Source organism: Hyla sarda, unplaced genomic scaffold (genome assembly GCF_029499605.1).
Source record: "Hyla sarda isolate aHylSar1 unplaced genomic scaffold, aHylSar1.hap1 scaffold_448, whole genome shotgun sequence".
NCBI lineage: Eukaryota > Metazoa > Chordata > Amphibia > Anura > Hylidae > Hyla > Hyla sarda.
Window position 1 is genome coordinate 217,487 of NW_026610461.1, and position 22,982 is coordinate 240,468.

The 22,982-nt window shown below is 49.2% G+C and overlaps 6 non-coding genes and 3 pseudogenes across 6 annotated transcripts; all 9 read right to left on the minus strand.

The window, feature by feature from the left end:
- Nucleotides 1–1,430: 1,430 nt before the first annotated feature.
- On the minus strand, nucleotides 1,431–1,609 carry LOC130335149 (U2 spliceosomal RNA; annotated as a pseudogene).
- A 5,769-nt stretch (nucleotides 1,610–7,378) lies between these two features.
- On the minus strand, nucleotides 7,379–7,552 carry LOC130335167 (U2 spliceosomal RNA; annotated as a pseudogene).
- A 2,093-nt stretch (nucleotides 7,553–9,645) lies between these two features.
- On the minus strand, nucleotides 9,646–9,836 carry LOC130335128 (U2 spliceosomal RNA). Its single transcript, XR_008876820.1, has one exon. It is a non-coding gene; the product is annotated as a U2 spliceosomal RNA (small nuclear RNA).
- A 2,093-nt stretch (nucleotides 9,837–11,929) lies between these two features.
- On the minus strand, nucleotides 11,930–12,120 carry LOC130335129 (U2 spliceosomal RNA). The gene has a single exon (XR_008876821.1). It is a non-coding gene; the product is annotated as a U2 spliceosomal RNA (small nuclear RNA).
- A 2,094-nt stretch (nucleotides 12,121–14,214) lies between these two features.
- Nucleotides 14,215–14,405, minus strand: LOC130335130 (U2 spliceosomal RNA). Its single transcript, XR_008876822.1, has one exon. It is a non-coding gene; the product is annotated as a U2 spliceosomal RNA (small nuclear RNA).
- A 2,099-nt stretch (nucleotides 14,406–16,504) lies between these two features.
- Nucleotides 16,505–16,695, minus strand: LOC130335131 (U2 spliceosomal RNA). The gene has a single exon (XR_008876823.1). It is a non-coding gene; the product is annotated as a U2 spliceosomal RNA (small nuclear RNA).
- A 2,105-nt stretch (nucleotides 16,696–18,800) lies between these two features.
- On the minus strand, nucleotides 18,801–19,000 carry LOC130335165 (U2 spliceosomal RNA). Its single transcript, XR_008876851.1, has one exon. It is a non-coding gene; the product is annotated as a U2 spliceosomal RNA (small nuclear RNA).
- Nucleotides 19,001–19,693: 693 nt separating this feature from the next.
- LOC130335175 (U2 spliceosomal RNA) lies at nucleotides 19,694–19,872 on the minus strand (annotated as a pseudogene).
- A 2,101-nt stretch (nucleotides 19,873–21,973) lies between these two features.
- On the minus strand, nucleotides 21,974–22,164 carry LOC130335132 (U2 spliceosomal RNA). Its single transcript, XR_008876824.1, has one exon. It is a non-coding gene; the product is annotated as a U2 spliceosomal RNA (small nuclear RNA).
- Between the last annotated feature and the right edge of the window lie 818 nt (nucleotides 22,165–22,982).

Genomic DNA, 22,982 nt, shown 5'->3' on the forward strand with positions numbered 1-22,982 from the left:
CTCCTGTTGCTTCTATGAAGGCCGTAATAGACGACATCACCAAACAGCTCCATAGTCACATACACAGCAAAGGAGAGATGTTGTTTACACCTAGTGATGTCAGTGGTATTGAGTGACATCACAGCACAGTGCTAAGGCTCCTGGGCCTGGACACAGCAGCGGCTGCAATATCTCAACGGAGAATACGTTTATATCTATGTGTGTGTGTGCGCATATATATATATATATATATATATATATATATATATATATATATTTCTCCGCCGAAATCACTTTTAAACCCATTTCCACCTTTTTTTCCCTTCTCTTCCTCTTACTTTTTTTTCACGTTTTTTTACGTTTTTCTCCTTTTCGCCTCTTTTCTGGGCGTATTATTCTTCTTTTTCTTCTTTTTTTTCGTCTAATGCATACCCCATCAGTGCAGCAATGCTTATTCAATACCGCCAGCAGATGGAGACACTGGGGGATAATTTTCTAAGGATTTATACTGATTTTTCCTGTCTGAATTTGTCGCACAGAAAGTTGCAGGCCAAATATGTGTGACATTTCTGCGACTTTAGCTTCTAGAGCATTTTTACAACATTATACATAGGTGCTGAATACATAAAAAGCGACTGTTCAGCGACAGACAAGTCGCATCGGCTGAAAGTAGGCCAGAATGTCAGTCCATGTTGGAGCAGGTTTAGATACAGTCTAAAGCATAGATCTCAAAGTCTGTGCACAGAATTTAGCAAGGGCCTCGCACCTTCTGATGCATCAGGTAGGTGCACAATAGCATAGCCTAACCCTCTGTACTTTGGTCTATATTGATGCGGGACATAGACAGCCAGCTGATGACCAATCCATTAGTGCAATGGATGGCTGGAAGCATTTGTCTTTGCCTTTGCAATACCACAGAAGCAATGCATGGTCAATGTACAGCAATGACACACCTGTGTGAACAGCCAGGAGACCCCCCCCCCCCCCCATGTTATGTTACATAGTTACATAGTTAGTACGGTCGAAAAAAGACATATGTCCATCACGTTCAACCAGGGAATTAAGGGGTAGGGGTGTGGCGCGATATTGGGGAAGGGATGAGATTTTATATTTCTTCATAAGCATTAATCTTATTTTGTCAATTAGGAACATTCAGCACCCACCCGCTATCAAGGCAGCTGCCTATCATGTCATGCCCTACCTGCACAGGTGTGCTGGCTACTCAAATGATCCAATTAAGGAGGCCATTTAGTCAGCAGCAGCAGAAGTCCTGTGCCTGGACGCTCCAACAGGGGCCAGACACAAGCAGAAGCAGAAGCAGCAGAAGCAGCAGCAGCACCACCTTTTGTTTTTTGGCTGCAGCAGCAGCAAGGCCCACAGGGCTGGCTAGCTGGCTAGCCAGCAAGCAGGTAGCAATGAAAGTAGGAATCTTTCTTTTTAACCCTGTAAGGGGGTGGTGCACTGTACCCGAAGATACTGCCATATCGGGTCAATGCATAGGGCGACGGAAGCAAGCTTCGAAATCGGCCCCCGTTCTCAAAAATCCATTTAATATATGGTCCCCAGATAGGGGACGTATCAGATATTAAACTGATAAGAACAGATTTTTGTTTTTGATTGAAAGAGCTTTATTTTCCGTTCAGTCATTACAAGTCGTACAATAAATTACAGTCACACAAAGCATGATAGTACAATACACAGCAAAGGTTCCCTAAGCTATACATCGCACACCATGCTACTCTAACATTCAGCTCAATCCTGCAATATAAAGGCACAAGAGATCAAACAAAAACCAAATAATACAATCTGTGATCGGGGTAGGGGTGTGGGCGACTATGTGGGGGTAGGGAGGGGGCGGATCACAGGGCCAAACTGTTGGGCTGTATCTTCAGGGAGACATGGGAGAAGGAGAGGGGTCTTCACTCCTCTTCTTCCTCATCAACGGCCGAGCTGTCCAAGATGGAATAGTCTCTAAGCAGGTTCTTGATGAACCTGCGGCAGTCCCGGACGGACATGTTTTCCCTGTTGATCACGAGGCGGTTCCTGGCAAGCCACACTGCGTCCTTAAAACAGTTCATAAGGCGCCAGGCCTCCTGGATGGCCTCCACGTCGTGGGTCCCAGGGAACAGGCCGTAAAGCACCGAATGGTACGATAGGCAGCTCCTGGGCACTGAGTCTCTGAGTTCCTGTTCTAGGGCGTCCAACAGACCCTGTGCAAAGGGGCACTGCCAAAACACGTGGAAAGATGTTTCCTCCACGTAGGGGCAACGGGGGCAGTACCGGGTCTTGCACAGGTTGCGGGCATGCATGAATGACCTGAGAGAGAGACCTCCCATGACGGCCATCCACGACAAGTCCTTGTGTCCATTGGTAAGCCGCTTTGAGGCCACATTGTTCCAAACTGTCTCTGCAGTGGCTGCGGGGAGTCCCGGAACCAGCTCGGTCGAGTCCTTAGCTCGGATGAGCTTGTGGATTGTCTTTGGCTTCCATAGGTCTGGTTTCAGTCCTTCCAGCTGGTGCTCCCTCACAAACCGGACAACATCCCCATAGAACCAGGGAGTGTTCCAGTTGTAAGGGATGGAGCTGTCCCACTTGTCCCAGCCCAGCTGTCTCCAGAGGGGCATGAGAAGCAAGCGAGACATGGACCTGCCCGCTGAGCCAGTCTTTTCTACAAGAGTCCGCTGCACCGTGACACATGCAAAGGAGGCCCTCAGCAGAGCGGGGATGTCGGGTATTCCCTTCCCACCCTTGCGGGGTTCCTTGTACATCACGGTCCTCTTGACTCTGTCCATTTTGCCCCAGACGAAGCCAAACACTGTCCGGGTGATGGCCTTGCAAACGGTGGTATGGGGAGGCCAGGCCTGTGCGGTATATTGGAGCACAGGCAAAACTTCACTCCGCAGGACAAGTGCCTTGCCTTCCATCGTGAGCTTTCTGGAGCTCCACAGTCCGATCTTCGAGTTTATCCTTCCTAGTCGGTCTTGCCAAGACTTAAGGGCCGCTCCTTCCTTCCCGAACCAGACTCCAAGAATTTGAATGAAGTCCGGCTTAACGGCAAAGGGGAAGGGGGCGGAAGAAGCCAGGTGCCATTCCCCGAAGAGCATGGCCTCCGACTTCCCGCAGTTGACTTTTGCCCCCGAAGCTCTGCCGAAGTCCTCGCAGGTCTGGACGAGTGCAGTCACCGAACGCTGGTCAGCGCAGAAGACGGTCACGTCGTCCATGTAGAGCGAGCACTTGACCTCGTGGCGATCTGGTCCTGGTGCGGTGATCCCTCTGATCTCTCCATTCTGCCGGATAGTCTCAGCGAAGAGCTCTATAACACAAACAAAAAGGAGAGGTGAAAGAGGGCAGCCTTGTCTAACCCCTGAAAGAATAGGAAAGGGGTCAGTCTTCCAGCCGTTCACCAACACCGTTCTGTAAATGTCAAAATACATAACGTTAACAAAAGAGCAAAACATCTTCCCCAGACCCAGCCTGCGCAAAACCCTGTCCATGAATGCGTGGGAGACACGGTCGAACGCCTTCTCCTGATCTAAGCTGACCAGGGCGGCGCGGCCCCCGCGGTCCTGGATGTAATGGACCGTGTCTCTCACAAGGGCAAGGCTGTCGGCAATCCTGCGGCCAGGAATGCTGCAGGTCTGGTCCGGATGGACGATCTGCCCCATGACAGGTTTCAGCCTGTTGGCCAGCACCTTGGCGAGGATCTTGTAGTCCACGTTCAGGAGAGAGATGGGACGCCAGTTTTTCAGGTCACATCTCTCCCCCTTCCGCTTATACAAGATCGTGATCATCCCTTCCCTCAACGACGGAGGCATTCTGCCCCCCCACCACCATCTCCTCGTACACCTCCAACAGGTCCGGACAGATCAGGTCACCCAGCGCTACGTAGAGCTCGGCCGGGAGACCGTCACTGCCCGGGGTCCTGCCGGGCTTAAAGGATTTAGCGGCAGAGAGCAGCTCCCCCACCGTCAAGGGATCGTCCATAGCCGCCGCACCTGCGGGATCAACAACGTTAGTGACACCTGACAGGAACCTCTCGGCGGCTTCGGGGTCGGATGACTTGGGGGCGTAGAGGTTGCTGTAGAAGTCGTGGACGACCCCCATCACTTCCTCCTTGCCGCTCCTCATGTGTCCGGTCTCATCTCGTAGCTCAGTCAGGGGCGTGTGGCCGGCATGGAGCTTCCTGAAAAAGAAAGAGTTACATTTCTCACCCTTCTCCAGGTTCTCCACCTTGGAACGAAAGACGATTCGCTTGGATTCCTCCTCAAAGTGCCTTTTCAAGCTCTTTTTGGTCTCCTCCAGCTCCTCCCTGACGTCCCAGCCACACTGGAGCAGGTCCTGCAGGGACCGCAGCTCGCGCTGCAGTTTCCTCAAGTCCCACTTCTTCGCACACGCCTGTTGTCTGCCTTTTGCCTGAAAGAAACAACGGAATTCGACTTTAACATATTCCCACCAATCGCTGATGCACTTGAACAGACATTTGTCATTTCGCCATACAAGGTAAGCATCCCTAAGTTCCTCCATGACCTCCCTCTGCTCCAACAGGGCACAATTCAACTTCCAGGAGCCCGGGCCAGGTGGGAATCCATGGCCCAGAGTCCCCCGGAATCGAATGGCCCTGTGGTCAGAGAAGAAGCAGGGGACCATAGAGTACGACACCTTTCTGACTGCTCTCGAAGTGAAGATGAAGTCTATCCGAGAACGGAGCGAGCCATCGGGGCGGCTCCACGTATAGTTTACAGAGCCGTTCCCGATGGACCCGACAACGTCCTGCAAGGATGCCTCCGTCACCATCTCAATCAGCAGTTTAGACGTCACGTCCAGGTTGGCGGATGTGCCAGAACTGCGCCCGTCCACCTCAATGGGGCAGTTGAAGTCACCACCCAACACTACTGCTCTAGTGGTGGCGAGTTCAGCCCGCAGGGCCTGGAGAACCTCCAGTCGGACATCCCTCTCAGGGGAGGCATACACGTTGATGAGCCGCACGGGCTCACCCGCCCAGGAACCGTCTGCGACAAGAAGTCTGCCACAGACGAGCTCCCGGACGGAATCAAGTGCAAAGTTACCTCCCCTGATCAGGATGGCCACCCCCGCAGACCTATTGTCGCCCCCACCAGACCAGTAGGAAGGGCCGTGAGGCCACTGCCTGGCCAGATGGTTGTAAGACCTAGAAGCAGACAAAGCACATTCCTGCAACATGTAAACATCACACCTCTGGGAATCTAAGAACGTAAGAACAGTCTGAAATCTAAACCAAGCTCTAATACTCCTCACATTAATGCAGAAGATGTTGAGATCAGCCATGGGAATAAAAAGAGAGGTTAGTTCTGATACTAGTTACCAGTCTGGTCGGACGGGTCCTCTTCTCTGGCGCCTGTCGGCTCCTGTGGCTTCTCGTAGCGCCCTTCCAAGAACTCGTCGTAGACCGTGTTGGACGGAGTGTCCAGGATTTTCTTAACCTCTGGGTCCTGCAGCAGCTCCTCCATAGATTGAGCTTGGACTGGCTCTGCTTGGACCTGCTCCACTTGGGCCTGCTCCATCACCTCCTCTCCTTCTGAAGCCTCAAGGCTCTCGCAGACCTGCTCCATCTCCTCCTCCTCATCTGAAGCTTGAGGGGTCTCGCAGGTCTCGATTATCTTTCTTTTGTGGGACTCTTCTGATACGTTGTCCCTTCCTTTCCTCTTCCTCTGTATGGTACCTGGGGGAGGAAGCACAGGAAAGTCCTCCGAAGGGCGGGCACCAGCAGCTGGAGGGGGGTTAGGTGCTGCTGGGCCAGGAGAGAAAGGAGGCTGGGTGGGGCGGGGGGCAGGAGAGAGTGCCTGGGCAGGGGAGGACGGGGCAGGGAGTGGGCCGGGCAGGGGAGGACGGGGCAGGGGTGGGCCGGGCAGGGGAGGACGGGGCAGGGGTGGGCCGGGGTGGGGTACGGGGGGCAGGGGTGGGGCGGGATGGGGCAGGAGGGGCAGGGGTGGGACGGGATGGGGTAGGAGGGGCAGGGGTGGGACGGGATGGGGCAGGAGGGGCAGGGGTGGGACGGGATGGGGCAGGGGTGGGGCGGGATGGGGCAGGAGATGGGGCGGGAGGGGCAGGGGATGGGGCGGGGAGGGGCAGGGGAGGGGCGGGACGGGGCAGGGGTGGTGGCTTTCGCCTTCTTACCCTCCTTGGTCGGCTTGGCCATCCGTGGTGTTGGCTCCGGAGCTGGGGCTGGCTTCGGTGCTCTCGCTGCCACAGATGCCCATGTTCTCTCCCTCTGGGGGCAGTCCTTGTAGCTGTGGGCTGCCAGTCCGCAGAGGTTGCAGGTCTTGCTCTTGGGGCAGTCCTTGGTCGTGTGACCTGTCACACGGCAATACCTGCAGGCATCCTCCGTACAGTCCTTGCCCTCGTGGCCCATCTTGCCACATCTCCTGCAGGTCTGCGGCATGTCCGGGTAGAAGATAAGTCCTGTGGAGTTGCCCAAGGAAAATGTCGTTGGCAGGTGCTGTAGTCCGTCTGGAGAAGCAGGGTTCTTGTTGAGTCTGACGACCACAGACCACTTGCAGGTCCAGTATCCGAGTGAGTTCAGGATGCGGGTGGGCTCCCTCACCACGGTGCAGAAGCGCTTCAGGAAGGTCGAGATGTCCGTGCCTGGGGTGTGTGGGTTCCGCATTGAGACCGTCACCCGCCTCTCCTCTCTTTGAATAAGGCAGTTGCCCACAAAGCGAGAGAAAGGGGATTCGGGACTCGCCGCTTTCACCACCTCCCAGTATCTTCTACAGGTCCCAATGGTGGCAAAGGTGATGTAGAAGATTCCCGAAAAGAAGGTTGCTATTCCCAGGGTGTCAGCCGTGGGGAAGCCTTGATCCGCCAGCATCTTCTTGCAGAACACGTCGTGGGACATGTCCGGCACCCTTCCGTCCACGGGCTTGAGCTTCAAGGCAACAGTCTGCCTCATCCAGGGCTCCAGGGTTGGAGCTTCCAGGTTAGGAATTCTGCCGCCCTTCTGCCTTGCCGTGGTGGAGGTTGAAGCTTGCTGTGGTTGGGGCTGGACCTCCAGGCCTTGCCCTGCAGCCTCCTGGGTGGACTTGCTGGTTGAGGCCATGGCTTCTTCCAGCAGGCTCTTTTCCGCTTCCTTGCTTGCTTGTGGAGAGAGGCTTCGCAAAGTCTTCTTTCCCGGGTGGGAGGAGCTATGCAGATCCGGTCCCGGTGGGAGGAGCTATGCAAATCCTTCTCCAGAGGCAGCGAGTTTCTTCGAAAAGATTCTGCGCCACCTTCCTCTTCGCCGCTGTTCCGGAATTCACCGCCGATTCCCTTCTTCCAGGTTCTTCGTCGGCTTCTTCCAGAGCTGCAGTCTTCAAGATCTTCTCCTTCTTCAGATGTTCCGAGGCAGGCAGGAGACGATCTTCAGGTGGTATGCTCTAGAGAAATGCGGTTCTAATAAGAACGAAAAGTACTGCAATCGTACTACGCAAAATCTCTACCACAATGCTTGGAGTTCTTCAGACCGTAGCGATCATGGTATCTCCCCTGCCAGGTAAGTATAAGAACTGATAAGAACAGATACTACACTTGATCTTAGCCAAAAAGGCCGAGAAGCGATAACCGTGAAAGGGGCGGCCCAACAAGGTCCCCTTCATGGGCACTATCACTGCTTGCTGTCAGGGAGGCTGCCAGACAATTTTCATGCACACTCTGGGCTGGGGGGCAGTCAACCACCAGTACACACAGCAGAACCTAAACCCATACCATTATTGCTAAGCAGCAAGACAGGGGCCCATTGCACTCCCACGGGGCCTTTTTAAATGCAATCCATAACCCCGGATTTGCCAGGAACCCTTCTTACTCCTCCTACTTGCATGTGACACTGGGCTTAGGGATCTGCATAGGAAACACACACACAAGCACACACCTACCTTTGTTGCCTGCAGATGCCTCCTTGGCTGTCCCCAAACGGTATCAAACCAACACCCACGGGAAGCTGTAAGCATAGAGGACATGCCTGCACCCCATTGGACTTACCTGTGTGGGTTAAATCCGGGTTATTTGACAACCTATGGCGGTGATGGTTCTGCTCAGGCAGAGCAGTGCTGATGCTCCTCATAAAGCTGTCGCTGCTGTGAAGGTTCTAGGTGACATCACAAATCCCTTTGGTTACATACACAACAAAGCTGGGTTGTTGTTGTTTACACTCTGCAAGGCCTGTGGAAGTGAGTGACATCATAGCACTGTAGTTCTGAGGGTTCAAGATGGATGCAACAATCTCCTGTTGCTTCTATGAAGGCCGTAATAGACGACATCACCAAACAGCTCCATAGTCACATACACAGCAAAGGAGAGATGTTGTTTACACCTAGTGATGTCAGTGGTATTGAGTGACATCACAGCACAGTGCTAAGGCTCCTGGGCCTGGACACAGCAGCGGCTGCAATATCTCAACGGAGAATACGTTTATATCTATGTGTGTGTGTGCGCATATATATATATATATATATATATATATATATATATATATTTCTCCGCCGAAATCACTTTTAAACCCATTTCCACCTTTTTTTCCCTTCTCTTCCTCTTACTTTTTTTTCACGTTTTTTTACGTTTTTCTCCTTTTCGCCTCTTTTCTGGGCGTATTATTCTTCTTTTTCTTCTTTTTTTTCGTCTAATGCATACCCCATCAGTGCAGCAATGCTTATTCAATACCGCCAGCAGATGGAGACACTGGGGGATAATTTTCTAAGGATTTATACTGATTTTTCCTGTCTGAATTTGTCGCACAGAAAGTTGCAGGCCAAATATGTGTGACATTTCTGCGACTTTAGCTTCTAGAGCATTTTTACAACATTATACATAGGTGCTGAATACATAAAAAGCGACTGTTCAGCGACAGACAAGTCGCATCGGCTGAAAGTAGGCCAGAATGTCAGTCCATGTTGGAGCAGGTTTAGATACAGTCTAAAGCATAGATCTCAAAGTCTGTGCACAGAATTTAGCAAGGGCCTCGCACCTTCTGATGCATCAGGTAGGTGCACAATAGCATAGCCTAACCCTCTGTACTTTGGTCTATATTGATGCGGGACATAGACAGCCAGCTGATGACCAATCCATTAGTGCAATGGATGGCTGGAAGCATTTGTCTTTGCCTTTGCAATACCACAGAAGCAATGCATGGTCAATGTACAGCAATGACACACCTGTGTGAACAGCCAGGAGACACCCCCCCCCCCCCCCCCATGTTATGTTACATAGTTACATAGTTAGTACGGTCGAAAAAAGACATATGTCCATCACGTTCAACCAGGGAATTAAGGGGTAGGGGTGTGGCGCGATATTGGGGAAGGGATGAGATTTTATATTTCTTCATAAGCATTAATCTTATTTTGTCAATTAGGAACATTCAGCACCCACCCGCTATCAAGGCAGCTGCCTATCATGTCATGCCCTACCTGCACAGGTGTGCTGGCTACTCAAATGATCCAATTAAGGAGGCCATTTAGTCAGCAGCAGCAGAAGTCCTGTGCCTGGACGCTCCAACAGGGGCCAGACACAAGCAGAAGCAGAAGCAGCAGAAGCAGCAGCAGCACCACCTTTTGTTTTTTGGCTGCAGCAGCAGCAGCAAGGCCCACAGGGCTGGCTAGCTGGCTAGCCAGCAAGCAGGTAGCAATGAAAGTAGGAATCTTTCTTTTTAACCCTGTAAGGGGGTGGTGCACTGTACCCGAAGATACTGCCATATCGGGTCAATGCATAGGGCGACGGAAGCAAGCTTCGAAATCGGCCCCCGTTCTCAAAAATCCATTTAATATATGGTCCCCAGATAGGGGACGTATCAGATATTAAACTGATAAGAACAGATACTACACTTGATCTTAGCCAAAAGGCCGAGAAGCGATAACCGTGAAAGGGGCGGGCCCAACAAGGTCCCCTTCATGGGCACTATCACTGCTTGCTGTCAGGGAGGCTGCCAGACAATTTTCCATGCACACTCTGGGCTGGGGGGCAGTCAACCACCAGTACACACAGCAGAACCTAAACCCATACCATTATTGCTAAGCAGCAAGACAGGGGCCCATTGCACTCCCACGGGGCCTTTTTAAATGCAATCCATAACCCGGATTTGCCAGGAACCCTTCTTACTCCTCCTACTTGCATGTGACACTGGGCTTAGGATCTGCATAGGAAACACACACACAAGCACACACCTACCTTTGTTGCCTGCAGATGCCTCCTTGGCTGTCCCCAAACGGTATCAAACCAACACCCACGGGAAGCTGTAAGCATAGAGGACATGCCTGCACCCCATTGGACTTACCTGTGTGGGTTAAATCCGGGTTATTTGACAACCTATGGCGGTGATGGTTCTGCTCAGGCAGAGCAGTGCTGATGCTCCTCATAAAGCTGTCGCTGCTGTGAAGGTTCTAGGTGACATCACAAATCCCTTTGGTTACATACACAACAAAGCTGGGTTGTTGTTGTTTACACTCTGCAAGGCCTGTGGAAGTGAGTGACATCATAGCACTGTAGTTCTGAGGGTTCAAGATGGATGCAACAATCTCCTGTTGCTTCTATGAAGGCCGTAATAGACGACATCACCAAACAGCTCCATAGTCACATACACAGCAAAGGAGAGATGTTGTTTACACCTAGTGATGTCAGTGGTATTGAGTGACATCACAGCACAGTGCTAAGGCTCCTGGGCCTGGACACAGCAGCGGCTGCAATATCTCAACGGAGAATACGTTTATATCTATGTGTGTGTGTGCGCATATATATATATATATATATATATATATATATATATATATATATTTCTCCGCCGAAATCACTTTTAAACCCATTTCCACCTTTTTTTCCCTTCTCTTCCTCTTACTTTTTTTTCACGTTTTTTTACGTTTTTCTCCTTTTCGCCTCTTTTCTGGGCGTATTATTCTTCTTTTTCTTCTTTTTTTTCGTCTAATGCATACCCCATCAGTGCAGCAATGCTTATTCAATACCGCCAGCAGATGGAGACACTGGGGGATAATTTTCTAAGGATTTATACTGATTTTTCCTGTCTGAATTTGTCGCACAGAAAGTTGCAGGCCAAATATGTGTGACATTTCTGCGACTTTAGCTTCTAGAGCATTTTTACAACATTATACATAGGTGCTGAATACATAAAAAGCGACTGTTCAGCGACAGACAAGTCGCATCGGCTGAAAGTAGGCCAGAATGTCAGTCCATGTTGGAGCAGGTTTAGATACAGTCTAAAGCATAGATCTCAAAGTCTGTGCACAGAATTTAGCAAGGGCCTCGCACCTTCTGATGCATCAGGTAGGTGCACAATAGCATAGCCTAACCCTCTGTACTTTGGTCTATATTGATGCGGGACATAGACAGCCAGCTGATGACCAATCCATTAGTGCAATGGATGGCTGGAAGCATTTGTCTTTGCCTTTGCAATACCACAGAAGCAATGCATGGTCAATGTACAGCAATGACACACCTGTGTGAACAGCCAGGAGACCCCCCCCCCCCCCCCCCATGTTATGTTACATAGTTACTTAGTTAGTACGGTCGAAAAAAGACATATGTCCATCACGTTCAACCAGGGAATTAAGGGGTAGGGGTGTGGCGCGATATTGGGGAAGGGATGAGATTTTATATTTCTTCATAAGCATTAATCTTATTTTGTCAATTAGGAACATTCAGCACCCACCCGCTATCAAGGCAGCTGCCTATCATGTCATGCCCTACCTGCACAGGTGTGCTGGCTACTCAAATGATCCAATTAAGGAGGCCATTTAGTCAGCAGCAGCAGAAGTCCTGTGCCTGGACGCTCCAACAGGGGCCAGACACAAGCAGAAGCAGAAGCAGCAGAAGCAGCAGCAGCACCACCTTTTGTTTTTTGGCTGCAGCAGCAGCAAGGCCCACAGGGCTGGCTAGCTGGCTAGCCAGCAAGCAGGTAGCAATGAAAGTAGGAATCTTTCTTTTTAACCCTGTAAGGGGGTGGTGCACTGTACCCGAAGATACTGCCATATCGGGTCAATGCATAGGGCGACGGAAGCAAGCTTCGAAATCGGCCCCCGTTCTCAAAAATCCATTTAATATATGGTCCCCAGATAGGGGACGTATCAGATATTAAACTGATAAGAACAGATACTACACTTGATCTTAGCCAAAAGGCCGAGAAGCGATAACCGTGAAAGGGGCGGGCCCAACAAGGTCCCCTTCATGGGCACTATCACTGCTTGCTGTCAGGGAGGCTGCCAGACAATTTTCCATGCACACTCTGGGCTGGGGGGCAGTCAACCACCAGTACACACAGCAGAACCTAAACCCATACCATTATTGCTAAGCAGCAAGACAGGGGCCCATTGCACTCCCACGGGGCCTTTTTAAATGCAATCCATAACCCGGATTTGCCAGGAACCCTTCTTACTCCTCCTACTTGCATGTGACACTGGGCTTAGGATCTGCATAGGAAACACACACACAAGCACACACCTACCTTTGTTGCCTGCAGATGCCTCCTTGGCTGTCCCCAAACGGTATCAAACCAACACCCACGGGAAGCTGTAAGCATAGAGGACATGCCTGCACCCCATTGGACTTACCTGTGTGGGTTAAATCCGGGTTATTTGACAACCTATGGCGGTGATGGTTCTGCTCAGGCAGAGCAGTGCTGATGCTCCTCATAAAGCTGTCGCTGCTGTGAAGGTTCTAGGTGACATCACAAATCCCTTTGGTTACATACACAACAAAGCTGGGTTGTTGTTGTTTACACTCTGCAAGGCCTGTGGAAGTGAGTGACATCATAGCACTGTAGTTCTGAGGGTTCAAGATGGATGCAACAATCTCCTGTTGCTTCTATGAAGGCCGTAATAGACGACATCACCAAACAGCTCCATAGTCACATACACAGCAAAGGAGAGATGTTGTTTACACCTAGTGATGTCAGTGGTATTGAGTGACATCACAGCACAGTGCTAAGGCTCCTGGGCCTGGACACAGCAGCGGCTGCAATATCTCAACGGAGAATACGTTTATATCTATGTGTGTGTGTGCGCATATATATATATATATATATATATATATATATATATATATATATATTTCTCCGCCGAAATCACTTTTAAACCCATTTCCACCTTTTTTTCCCTTCTCTTCCTCTTACTTTTTTTTCACGTTTTTTTACGTTTTTCTCCTTTTCGCCTCTTTTCTGGGCGTATTATTCTTCTTTTTCTTCTTTTTTTTCGTCTAATGCATACCCCATCAGTGCAGCAATGCTTATTCAATACCGCCAGCAGATGGAGACACTGGGGGATAATTTTCTAAGGATTTATACTGATTTTTCCTGTCTGAATTTGTCGCACAGAAAGTTGCAGGCCAAATATGTGTGACATTTCTGCGACTTTAGCTTCTAGAGCATTTTTACAACATTATACATAGGTGCTGAATACATAAAAAGCGACTGTTCAGCGACAGACAAGTCGCATCGGCTGAAAGTAGGCCAGAATGTCAGTCCATGTTGGAGCAGGTTTAGATACAGTCTAAAGCATAGATCTCAAAGTCTGTGCACAGAATTTAGCAAGGGCCTCGCACCTTCTGATGCATCAGGTAGGTGCACAATAGCATAGCCTAACCCTCTGTACTTTGGTCTATATTGATGCGGGACATAGACAGCCAGCTGATGACCAATCCATTAGTGCAATGGATGGCTGGAAGCATTTGTCTTTGCCTTTGCAATACCACAGAAGCAATGCATGGTCAATGTACAGCAATGACACACCTGTGTGAACAGCCAGGAGACCCCCCCCCCCCCCCCCATGTTATGTTACATAGTTACATAGTTAGTACGGTCGAAAAAAGACATATGTCCATCACGTTCAACCAGGGAATTAAGGGGTAGGGGTGTGGCGCGATATTGGGGAAGGGATGAGATTTTATATTTCTTCATAAGCATTAATCTTATTTTGTCAATTAGGAACATTCAGCACCCACCCGCTATCAAGGCAGCTGCCTATCATGTCATGCCCTACCTGCACAGGTGTGCTGGCTACTCAAATGATCCAATTAAGGAGGCCATTTAGTCAGCAGCAGCAGAAGTCCTGTGCCTGGACGCTCCAACAGGGGCCAGACACAAGCAGAAGCAGAAGCAGCAGAAGCAGCAGCAGCACCACCTTTTGTTTTTTGGCTGCAGCAGCAGCAAGGCCCACAGGGCTGGCTAGCTGGCTAGCCAGCAAGCAGGTAGCAATGAAAGTAGGAATCTTTCTTTTTAACCCTGTAAGGGGGTGGTGCACTGTACCCGAAGATACTGCCATATCGGGTCAATGCATAGGGCGACGGAAGCAAGCTTCGAAATCGGCCCCCGTTCTCAAAAATCCATTTAATATATGGTCCCCAGATAGGGGACGTATCAGATATTAAACTGATAAGAACAGATACTACACTTGATCTTAGCCAAAAGGCCGAGAAGCGATAACCGTGAAAGGGGCGGGCCCAACAAGGTCCCCTTCATGGGCACTATCACTGCTTGCTGTCAGGGAGGCTGCCAGACAATTTTCCATGCACACTCTGGGCTGGGGGGCAGTCAACCACCAGTACACACAGCAGAACCTAAACCCATACCATTATTGCTAAGCAGCAAGACAGGGGCCCATTGCACTCCCACGGGGCCTTTTTAAATGCAATCCATAACCCGGATTTGCCAGGAACCCTTCTTACTCCTCCTACTTGCATGTGACACTGGGCTTAGGATCTGCATAGGAAACACACACACAAGCACACACCTACCTTTGTTGCCTGCAGATGCCTCCTTGGCTGTCCCCAAACGGTATCAAACCAACACCCACGGGAAGCTGTAAGCATAGAGGACATGCCTGCACCCCATTGGACTTACCTGTGTGGGTTAAATCCGGGTTATTTGACAACCTATGGCGGTGATGGTTCTGCTCAGGCAGAGCAGTGCTGATGCTCCTCATAAAGCTGTCGCTGCTGTGAAGGTTCTAGGTGACATCACAAATCCCTTTGGTTACATACACAACAAAGCTGGGTTGTTGTTGTTTACACTCTGCAAGGCCTGTGGAAGTGAGTGACATCATAGCACTGTAGTTCTGAGGGTTCAAGATGGATGCAACAATCTCCTGTTGCTTCTATGAAGGCCGTAATAGACGACATCACCAAACAGCTCCATAGTCACATACACAGCAAAGGAGAGATGTTGTTTACACCTAGTGATGTCAGTGGTATTGAGTGACATCACAGCACAGTGCTAAGGCTCCTGGGCCTGGACACAGCAGCGGCTGCAATATCTCAACGGAGAATACGTTTATATCTATGTGTGTGTGTGCGCATATATATATATATATATATATATATATATATATATATATATATATATATTTCTCCGCCGAAATCACTTTTAAACCCATTTCCACCTTTTTTTCCCTTCTCTTCCTCTTACTTTTTTTTCACGTTTTTTTACGTTTTTCTCCTTTTCGCCTCTTTTCTGGGCGTATTATTCTTCTTTTTCTTCTTTTTTTTCGTCTAATGCATACCCCATCAGTGCAGCAATGCTTATTCAATACCGCCAGCAGATGGAGACACTGGGGGATAATTTTCTAAGGATTTATACTGATTTTTCCTGTCTGAATTTGTCGCACAGAAAGTTGCAGGCCAAATATGTGTGACATTTCTGCGACTTTAGCTTCTAGAGCATTTTTACAACATTATACATAGGTGCTGAATACATAAAAAGCGACTGTTCAGCGACAGACAAGTCGCATCGGCTGAAAGTAGGCCAGAATGTCAGTCCATGTTGGAGCAGGTTTAGATACAGTCTAAAGCATAGATCTCAAAGTCTGTGCACAGAATTTAGCAAGGGCCTCGCACCTTCTGATGCATCAGGTAGGTGCACAATAGCATAGCCTAACCCTCTGTACTTTGGTCTATATTGATGCGGGACATAGACAGCCAGCTGATGACCAATCCATTAGTGCAATGGATGGCTGGAAGCATTTGTCTTTGCCTTTGCAATACCACAGAAGCAATGCATGGTCAATGTACAGCAATGACACACCTGTGTGAACAGCCAGGAGACCCCCCCCCCCCCCCCCCATGTTATGTTACATAGTTACATAGTTAGTACGGTCGAAAAAAGACATATGTCCATCACGTTCAACCAGGGAATTAAGGGGTAGGGGTGTGGCGCGATATTGGGGAAGGGATGAGATTTTATATTTCTTCATAAGCATTAATCTTATTTTGTCAATTAGGAACATTCAGCACCCACCCGCTATCAAGGCAGCTGCCTATCATGTCATGCCCTACCTGCACAGGTGTGCTGGCTACTCAAATGATCCAATTAAGGAGGCCATTTAGTCAGCAGCAGCAGAAGTCCTGTGCCTGGACGCTCCAACAGGGGCCGGACACAAGCAGAAGCAGAAGCAGCAGAAGCAGCAGCAGCACCACCTTTTGTTTTTTGGCTGCAGCAGCAGCAAGGCCCACAGGGCTGGCTAGCTGGCTAGCCAGCAAGCAGGTAGCAATGAAAGTAGGAATCTTTCTTTTTAACCCTGTAAGGGGGTGGTGCACTGTACCCGAAGATACTGCCATATCGGGTCAATGCATAGGGCGACGGAAGCAAGCTTCGAAATCGGCCCCCGTTCTCAAAAATCCATTTAATATATGGTCCCCAGATAGGGGACGTATCAGATATTAAACTGATAAGAACAGATACTACACTTGATCTTAGCCAAAAGGCCGAGAAGCGATAACCGTGAAAGGGGCGGGCCCAACAAGGTCCCCTTCATGGGCACTATCACTGCTTGCTGTCAGGGAGGCTGCCAGACAATTTTCCATGCACACTCTGGGCTGGGGGGCAGTCAACCACCAGTACACACAGCAGAACCTAAACCCATACCATTATTGCTAAGCAGCAAGACAGGGGCCCATTGCACTCCCACGGGGCCTTTTTAAATGCAATCCATAACCCGGATTTGCCAGGAACCCTTCTTACTCCTCCTACTTGCATGTGACACTGGGCTTAGGATCTGCATAGGAAACACACACACAAGCACACACCTACCTTTGTTGCCTGCAGATGCCTCCTTGGCTGTCCCCAAACGGTATCAAACCAACACCCACGGGAAGCTGTAAGCATAGAGGACATGCCTGCACCCCATTGGACTTACCTGTGTGGGTTAAATCCGGGTTATTTGACAACCTATGGCGGTGATGGTTCTGCTCAGGCAGAGCAGTGCTGATGCTCCTCATAAAGCTGTCGCTGCTGTGAAGGTTCTAGGTGACATCACAAATCCCTTTGGTTACATACACAACAAAGCTGGGTTGTTGTTGTTTACACTCTGCAAGGCCTGTGGAAGTGAGTGACATCATAGCACTGTAGTTCTGAGGGTTCAAGATGGATGCAACAATCTCCTGTTGCTTCTATGAAGGCCGTAATAGACGACATCACCAAACAGCTCCATAGTCACATACACAGCAAAGGAGAGATGTTGTTTACACCTAGTGATGTCAGTGGTATTGAGTGACATCACAGCACAGTGCTAAGGCTCCTGGGCCTGGACACAGCAGCGGCTGCAATATCTCAACGGAGAATACGTTTATATCTATGTGTGTGTGTGCGCATATATATATATATATATATATATATATATATATATATATATATATATATATATTTCTCCGCCGAAATCACTTTTAAACCCATTTCCACCTTTTTTTCCCTTCTCTTCCTCTTACTTTTTTTTCACGTTTTTTTACGTTTTTCTCCTTTTCGCCTCTTTTCTGGGCGTATTATTCTTCTTTTTCTTCTTTTTTTTCGTCTAATGCATACCCCATCAGTGCAGCAATGCTTATTCAATACCGCCAGCAGATGGAGACACTGGGGGATAATTTTCTAAGGATTTATACTGATTTTTCCTGTCTGAATTTGTCGCACAGAAAGTTGCAGGCCAAATATGTGTGACATTTCTGCGACTTTAGCTTCTAGAGCATTTTTACAACATTATACATAGGTGCTGAATACATAAAAAGCGACTGTTCAGCGACAGACAAGTCGCATCGGCTGAAAGTAGGCCAGAATGTCAGTCCATGTTGGAGCAGGTTTAGATACAGTCTAAAGCATAGATCTCAAAGTCTGTGCACAGAATTTAGCAAGGGCCTCGCACCTTCTGATGCATCAGGTAGGTGCACAATAGCATAGCCTAACCCTCTGTACTTTGGTCTATATTGATGCGGGACATAGACAGCCAGCTGATGACCAATCCATTAGTGCAATGGATGGCTGGAAGCATTTGTCTTTGCCTTTGCAATACCACAGAAGCAATGCATGGTCAATGTACAGCAATGACACACCTGTGTGAACAGCCAGGAGACCCCCCCCCCCCCCCCCATGTTATGTTACATAGTTACATAGTTAGTACGGTCGAAAAAAGACATATGTCCATCACGTTCAACCAGGGAATTAAGGGGTAGGGGTGTGGCGCGATATTGGGGAAGGGATGAGATTTTATATTTCTTCATAAGCATTAATCTTATTTTGTCAATTAGGAACATTCAGCACCCACCCGCTATCAAGGCAGCTGCCTATCATGTCATGCCCTACCTGCACAGGTGTGCTGGCTACTCAAATGATCCAATTAAGGAGGCCATTTAGTCAGCAGCAGCAGAAGTCCTGTGCCTGGACGCTCCAACAGGGGCCAGACACAAGCAGAAGCAGAAGCAGCAGAAGCAGCAGCAGCACCACCTTTTGTTTTTTGGCTGCAGCAGCAGCAGCAAGGCCCACAGGGCTGGCTAGCTGGCTAGCCAGCAAGCAGGTAGCAATGAAAGTAGGAATCTTTCTTTTTAACCCTGTAAGGGGGTGGTGCACTGTACCCGAAGATACTGCCATATCGGGTCAATGCATAGGGCGACGGAAGCAAGCTTCGAAATCGGCCCCCGTTCTCAAAAATCCATTTAATATATGGTCCCCAGATAGGGGACGTATCAGATATTAAACTGATAAGAACAGATTTTTTTTTTTTTTTTTTTTTTTTTTTTTTTTTTTTTTAAAGCCGAGGAACGTGCTTTCGATTCACCCAAAGTGCAAGAAAAAGTGCAAACGTGTTACACTAAAAAAACGTGCACAAAGGATGCGGTCTATCGCAAGCCCTTCTCCGATAGGAGAGAGGCCCCCCAACAAACCTTACCCTTCGCCTCCGGACCAAAAGGTACCTGCGAGGTTCCAGGTTCGATGTCCCTTTTCGCCGAAGCTACTAGGGGACCACAAATGCTCCCGGCATCCCCCTTGGCGTTAGCCAAGGTATCTGCCCGCAGAGCCGATTACGGTAGGTACCCTGCCAAAGCAGGAGTACCCGGGGTGTTTGCAGGGAGGTGCGGAACCTAATGGCCACACACACCTCCCCTAGACCGCCAGGAGGGACACCCAGAAGGGCTACCGCATCCTGACCAATCCTGTGAACACACAACACGCAAAAAGTGACACAGTGAGACAAAAAAGAAATAAATAAGTGAATGTGTGCAGATATACTGCCCGGACATCCGGCCGGATCTATAAAAATTTCTCTGATCCTAGCCAGAAGGCCGGGAATCAAGAGGTGAGTGCCACAAGGTGAAGAGATTATGGTGCCCGTGCTTCAACTCAGTGAGCCTATCCTCCCAGTGAGTTTCGGCACCTCGGGGTCACCACTCCCCGAGGCACAAAAGTACCTCGGCTCTAGACCCTCTCAGCCTCATGGCGAGACCCGGAGGGAACAGGTCACATCGGGGCAGCCGTCGAGCTGATTCCTCAGAACCAGCCCCGGAAAGCCCTGGTACACCTGCATCCTCCATGCAGCACCCATCCCCACACCGGCGTTACTGTCCACCGGCATGAAAAACTGATAAGAACAGATACTACACTTGATCTTAGCCAAAAGGCCGAGAAGCGATAACCGTGAAAGGGGCGGGCCCAACAAGGTCCCCTTCATGGGCACTATCACTGCTTGCTGTCAGGGAGGCTGCCAGACAATTTTCCATGCACACTCTGGGCTGGGGGGCAGTCAACCACCAGTACACACAGCAGAACCTAAACCCATACCATTATTGCTAAGCAGCAAGACAGGGGCCCATTGCACTCCCACGGGGCCTTTTTAAATGCAATCCATAACCCGGATTTGCCAGGAACCCTTCTTACTCCTCCTACTTGCATGTGACACTGGGCTTAGGATCTGCATAGGAAACACACACACAAGCACACACCTACCTTTGTTGCCTGCAGATGCCTCCTTGGCTGTCCCCAAACGGTATCAAACCAACACCCACGGGAAGCTGTAAGCATAGAGGACATGCCTGCACCCCATTGGACTTACCTGTGTGGGTTAAATCCGGGTTATTTGACAACCTATGGCGGTGATGGTTCTGCTCAGGCAGAGCAGTGCTGATGCTCCTCATAAAGCTGTCGCTGCTGTGAAGGTTCTAGGTGACATCACAAATCCCTTTGGTTACATACACAACAAAGCTGGGTTGTTGTTGTTTACACTCTGCAAGGCCTGTGGAAGTGAGTGACATCATAGCACTGTAGTTCTGAGGGTTCAAGATGGATGCAACAATCTCCTGTTGCTTCTATGAAGGCCGTAATAGACGACATCACCAAACAGCTCCATAGTCACATACACAGCAAAGGAGAGATGTTGTTTACACCTAGTGATGTCAGTGGTATTGAGTGACATCACAGCACAGTGCTAAGGCTCCTGGGCCTGGACACAGCAGCGGCTGCAATATCTCAACGGAGAATACGTTTATATCTATGTGTGTGTGTGCGCATATATATATATATATATATATATATATATATATATATATATATATATATATATTTCTCCGCCGAAATCACTTTTAAACCCATTTCCACCTTTTTTTCCCTTCTCTTCCTCTTACTTTTTTTTCACGTTTTTTTACGTTTTTCTCCTTTTCGCCTCTTTTCTGGGCGTATTATTCTTCTTTTTCTTCTTTTTTTTCGTCTAATGCATACCCCATCAGTGCAGCAATGCTTATTCAATACCGCCAGCAGATGGAGACACTGGGGGATAATTTTCTAAGGATTTATACTGATTTTTCCTGTCTGAATTTGTCGCACAGAAAGTTGCAGGCCAAATATGTGTGACATTTCTGCGACTTTAGCTTCTAGAGCATTTTTACAACATTATACATAGGTGCTGAATACATAAAAAGCGACTGTTCAGCGACAGACAAGTCGCATCGGCTGAAAGTAGGCCAGAATGTCAGTCCATGTTGGAGCAGGTTTAGATACAGTCTAAAGCATAGATCTCAAAGTCTGTGCACAGAATTTAGCAAGGGCCTCGCACCTTCTGATGCATCAGGTAGGTGCACAATAGCATAGCCTAACCCTCTGTACTTTGGTCTATATTGATGCGGGACATAGACAGCCAGCTGATGACCAATCCATTAGTGCAATGGATGGCTGGAAGCATTTGTCTTTGCCTTTGCAATACCACAGAAGCAATGCATGGTCAATGTACAGCAATGACACACCTGTGTGAACAGCCAGGAGACCCCCCCCCCCCCCCCATGTTATGTTACATAGTTACATAGTTAGTACGGTCGAAAAAAGACATATGTCCATCACGTTCAACCAGGGAATTAAGGGGTAGGGGTGTGGCGCGATATTGGGGAAGGGATGAGATTTTATATTTCTTCATAAGCATTAATCTTATTTTGTCAATTAGGAACATTCAGCACCCACCCGCTATCAAGGCAGCTGCCTATCATGTCATGCCCTACCTGCACAGGTGTGCTGGCTACTCAAATGATCCAATTAAGGAGGCCATTTAGTCAGCAGCAGCAGAAGTCCTGTGCCTGGACGCTCCAACAGGGGCCAGACACAAGCAGAAGCAGAAGCAGCAGAAGCAGCAGCAGCACCACCTTTTGTTTTTTGGCTGCAGCAGCAGCAAGGCCCACAGGGCTGGCTAGCTGGCTAGCCAGCAAGCAGGTAGCAATGAAAGTAGGAATCTTTCTTTTTAACCCTGTAAGGGGGTGGTGCACTGTACCCGAAGATACTGCCATATCGGGTCAATGCATAGGGCGACGGAAGCAAGCTTCGAAATCGGCCCCCGTTCTCAAAAATCCATTTAATATATGGTCCCCAGATAGGGGACGTATCAGATATTAAACTGATAAGAACAGATACTACACTTGATCTTAGCCAAAAGGCCGAGAAGCGATAACCGTGAAAGGGGCGGGCCCAACAAGGTCCCCTTCATGGGCACTATCACTGCTTGCTGTCAGGGAGGCTGCCAGACAATTTTCCATGCACACTCTGGGCTGGGGGGCAGTCAACCACCAGTACACACAGCAGAACCTAAACCCATACCATTATTGCTAAGCAGCAAGACAGGGGCCCATTGCACTCCCACGGGGCCTTTTTAAATGCAATCCATAACCCGGATTTGCCAGGAACCCTTCTTACTCCTCCTACTTGCATGTGACACTGGGCTTAGGATCTGCATAGGAAACACACACACAAGCACACACCTACCTTTGTTGCCTGCAGATGCCTCCTTGGCTGTCCCCAAACGGTATCAAACCAACACCCACGGGAAGCTGTAAGCATAGAGGACATGCCTGCACCCCATTGGACTTACCTGTGTGGGTTAAATCCGGGTTATTTGACAACCTATGGCGGTGATGGTTCTGCTCAGGCAGAGCAGTGCTGATGCTCCTCATAAAGCTGTCGCTGCTGTGAAGGTTCTAGGTGACATCACAAATCCCTTTGGTTACATACACAACAAAGCTGGGTTGTTGTTGTTTACACTCTGCAAGGCCTGTGGAAGTGAGTGACATCATAGCACTGTAGTTCTGAGGGTTCAAGATGGATGCAACAATCTCCTGTTGCTTCTATGAAGGCCGTAATAGACGACATCACCAAACAGCTCCATAGTCACATACACAGCAAAGGAGAGATGTTGTTTACACCTAGTGATGTCAGTGGTATTGAGTGACATCACAGCACAGTGCTAAGGCTCCTGGGCCTGGACACAGCA